The 4,573-nt window shown below is 38.9% G+C and overlaps 1 pseudogene; it reads left to right on the top strand.

The window, feature by feature from the left end:
- The first annotated feature begins 1,236 nt into the window (after nt 1–1,236).
- Nucleotides 1,237–2,402, top strand: LOC141421362 (olfactory receptor 52K1-like; annotated as a pseudogene).
- The last annotated feature ends 2,171 nt before the right edge of the window (nt 2,403–4,573 follow it).

Raw genomic sequence — 4,573 nt, 5'->3', positions numbered from 1 at the left:
AGAGCCTGATCAGTGTTGGAGTCTTCAGGAACCTTATATTGTTCTCTAATCTCAGTTGTCAAGTGAAGTTTGGAAGAGAGGGATGCCTCTAAATCAGGATAATTTCCAGAGGTTAGTATTTTTGGTAGTTTCAGATGAAGTTTATTTATTTATTTATTTTTTCTTTTTGATCTAACCTTTTCTCTAGTACCTGTTCCCCTTTTCCTATTGGCCTCAGTTGCTTTAAGGTATCTGCTTTAGTTTCTCTGCGTTAAGGGCAACAAATGCTAGCTAGTTTTTTAGGTGTCTTACCTATCCTCACCCCTCCCTTGTGTGCTCTTGCTTTTATCATGTGCTCATAGTCCAATCCCCTTGTTATGTTTGCCCTTGATCTAATGTCCACATATGAGGGAGAACATACGATTTTTGGTCTTTTGGGCCAGATGAAGTTTAGTGCGTTACAGCTAGAGGACCATCTGAGTCCGGTGCTGATTTAATCAAGCATCAGCATTCACAACTTGGGAATAGGAGCTTGAGGTGAATGATTTTCATTCAATAATTTATGGGTATCTACTTAAATTATGGTAGTGTTAGAAATATCCTTAAGCTGTTGGGGTGACACAAGGGAGCGACAACACAACTCAGAAGTCAACAAGCAAATATTACTTCTGCAGAAGGGTGAGCTATAAAGAGCAAGCACACTCAGCGGAGAGTCCACTGGGATTTTATTTCTAATGTAATCCTGCCTCTCCCTGAATTGGGAAGGTCTTGGGTTCACAGTCCATGCAGTTGGCTAATTGGAAAGGGGACATCAGGAAGGGGCTTTGAAGACAAGGAAGTTTAAAAGCTCAGGGAAGCAAAAACAGTTTTAGGTTATCAGCTCCAGAACCAGGGCATCTAGCGGAATTTTGTCCAGCTGAGGATAAGAAGCTTTTGTTCTTAATAGAAACTTTTTATCACATTACACAGAGTCCATGAAGTGCTGGGAAGCAAGTTAGTGAGACTAGTATTTCTAACAGTGTTGGTTACTGATTAAATCCTGTGACAGAAAAGACCCAACCTAAGCTGATTCTCACAGATAATTTCTCTAGATCACACATATTATGGGACATCTAACTCTTGGAAACTGGTTTCTGAACTTCTTTTCCAATGTATTTCCAACTGACTTTCCTCTTCTGGTTTGAAGATCTTGCAGAAATATTGAATAAACTGAAAGTAATTTTTTACTTTTTATTTGAGAACAATGGGAGAGCGTGATGTGGTTTTGGTATGAGACCACACATCCTGAGTTCCCAATTTCCACATCATTGAATCTCACCTGCCTGTTTTTCTTTGCAGTGAACCTATCTTCTTCTATGTGTATGATGACCATGATTCTTCCCAACAATTCTCATCTCTTCCCACATGTTTTCTTCTTGGCTGGCATCCCAGGATTGACTACTGCCCATATTTGGATATCACTTCCATTTTGCTTCATGTTTTTCCTTGCACTGACTGGGAATGGTGTCCTTCTTTTTCTCATCTGGACAGAACACAGGTTTCACCAGTCCATGTTTTTGTTTCTTGCCATGCTCTCTTTTGTTGACCTGGTCCTCTCCCTCTCTATGCTGCCCAAGATGCTGGTTATTTTCTGGTTTGATGCTATGGCCATCACCCTCCAAGCCTGTCTTTCCCAGATGTTTATCATCCATGCATTCTCTGCCATGGAGTCCAGGGTGCTTGTTGCCATGGCCTTGGACCGCTTTGTGGTTATTTGTAACCCACTGCACTATGCAACCACCCTTACCCCTGGAGTTGTCATCAAGATTGGAGGCCTGGTGGTGCTGCGAGGTGTGGGATTGACTATCTTCTTTCCAAGCCTGGCACATCAGTTGCCTTACTGTGACTCACATATAATTGCCTGTACTTACTGTGAACATATGACAGTGGCGAAGCTGGCCTGTGGGATCACTACTATGGATAGCCTCTATGCTTTTGCTGTGGCAGTCTTTCTTGGTGTAGGGGATGTGGCCTATATTGCCTACTCCTATGGGCAGATTGTGAAAACAGTGATTCATTTTCCTTCACCTGAGGCACGTGCTAAAGTACGGCCCATATCTGTGTCATCCTTTTCTTCTATGGACCAGGCTTTCTTTCTGTGGTCATGCAGCACTTTGGGCCACGCATGGCCTCTGCTGTCAAGGTCGTCGTCCTTGCCAATCTTTACTTGCTCTTTCCCCCTGCTTTGGATCCCATCATCTATGGGGTCAAGACCAAGCAGATCTGAAAGCGTCTATGCATAATTCTAATCCCAAAGAGGATTGAGACCATTTGAATACAGTTCTCATCAGCTGGACATCAGGGGTCAGGATGGCCCACCCTCATGGGATACAAGTCCCACAGCTCAAGCCACTTACCTGATGAGAACAGTGAAGAAAAAGAAAGTGAAGTTATCTTGGGAGATGTAAATTGGGATCTTCTGAGGCCTGTGATGTTTATATTGGAATGAAAGACTAAGAGGGTGTGATATCTCACTTGATCAATAGGCAAGCTTTTCTAAAAGTTTATAGTTTATTTGTGTTGATAATATCAGTGTACCTGGTAATTGAGAAATAGGATTTTGATAGGCCTGGTTTCAAGTGACTCAAGAGTTTAGGAAAAGTCAAACTGAATGCTTATTTTGGACATATGAAAAAAAAATGGGCCTGTTCCCAGCATGATGGAACTCATATGCAGTCTATGCATGGGAGTGGATAAACCCTCCATATCAGAGAAACTTTGGCTTCAGAGAAAAAGTGGCAAATTGTGGACATTAGAGTTCAAATTTATGAGAGCAACTCTTTAAAATATTCACGTGCCATGTGACTCCAGAATTGTGCATAAAGCTTTCTTTATTCCATGTACCCTTTCAGTCTATTTTGAGATGGATGACCCTTGATGACTCTTATAGTATTATATGCTTTAACACTTGACAATAATGATAACTATTCTTTACTGTCTTCATTTTTAGTTTTAACAGCAGAGATTCAAATTGATCACACTCCAAAATTCATTGCAAACAATAATTATTTTTCTTGTTTTTGTTTTGTTTATTTATGTTTTCATTCTTAATTCTCTTCCTCATTTCCTTCCCAGTTCCTACCACTGGCATTCACTTTTTGTGTTTGTGGTATGTCTGTAAATTTTATCTTTGATGTGTGTGTGTGTGTGCATGTGTGTTGTCTCAGTGTTACATATTCCTAATGTACATAAATGTTAAATGTATACATTCCCTCCCATATGTCAGGGTTATATGGGTTTCTTTTTGTGGGACTGCTGCTCCCTGTTCTAATACCATTTCTTTTCATTTTAAACCTCAGTTCAAACCTTGTATCCCTAGAGAAGATTTTTCTAACTACATGAAGTCACTTATTTTCTGTTTCCAGAGTACCGTTTGTTTCTTTTATTGTATATAACAATAAAATAATTATGTATATGTATTTTTGATTGGATGAATTACCTCTGTCCATTCCTAATTGATAATTATTTCTACTGTATTCTTAGCATAGTTCATGGCATATGATATATTCTCAATAAATGTTCGATTAATAAATAAATCTTATTACTTTAACGGACTGTTTTACCACTAGTACGTTTTCTCATCAGTCACATAAACATAGTATGTATCTTGGAATAAATATATAAATCTTCAAAATAGTAGGCATTTGATATATCTTTATTGAAGGAATAAAATAAACCATATCATAGACACTAATGTTTCACTATAATCATTATGACTAACATCTCCTTAACTTAGTTTTTCAAAGGTTGTCATTCAAATGGCAGTGCTTTAGACATGATACAAGGCACTGCAGGGCATGACCATTATTATGAGACAGACTTACTACTGTGGATAATTATCGAACAAACAGAAAAATAGTATTTTTCATTCTCCTTTTCTTCATTTGCTCCCTTTTCCTGATTTTCTTCATTATTTTCTTCCATATCTTGAGAATTTACTAAACTTCCAGTGTGATGGTATGATGAACTTGAAAAATATAGATAGTATGTTAAAATGTGATAGTGCTATAGTTGGGATTGGTTTCAAGTCATACAGAACTAGTTCTCATTAGAGGGTGAGGGGCAAGAGTGGGACATGGCTGGGTTGGATTAAGGGATGCTATGAATTACTATGGTTAGAAGACTTTGGGACTTGCATCAGTAGGTGGGTAGGAGGGTCAGTGCTATACTTGTCTCCCGGGGGTCTGCCTCAAGACTTTCTTCTAAGTGGCTTCTACTTTGTTCTATACATAATGATCTCATTTTCTGTCTGTTAAATACTGATCTTCAGTATTGTTTGTAGGAAGCTAGCTCTTCAAATTAAGAATGAAAAGAGGAAACTCACCCTCTATTTGGCCCTGCTCCATGGGAGGGAGAGCTGCAGGGAAGATGGAGCAGTCACAGGATTACCCAGAAGACTTCTTTAGTTGCTTGGGAATTAGGTGGTGGTTACCTCCAATGGCTTAAAAGTCTGTAAATGCTTTGGGCAAACTAGTTTTGAACAATCCTACTCTGAATTATGTTGTATTAGTGAAAAATCTTATTAATAAGGGCAACTCTTGTGTATTAAGCAATT

The sequence above is a fragment of the Castor canadensis genome, chromosome 1 (assembly GCF_047511655.1).
Source record: "Castor canadensis chromosome 1, mCasCan1.hap1v2, whole genome shotgun sequence".
Taxonomy (NCBI): Eukaryota; Metazoa; Chordata; class Mammalia; order Rodentia; family Castoridae; genus Castor; species Castor canadensis.
This window is presented reverse-complemented; position numbering and strand designations above follow the sequence as displayed.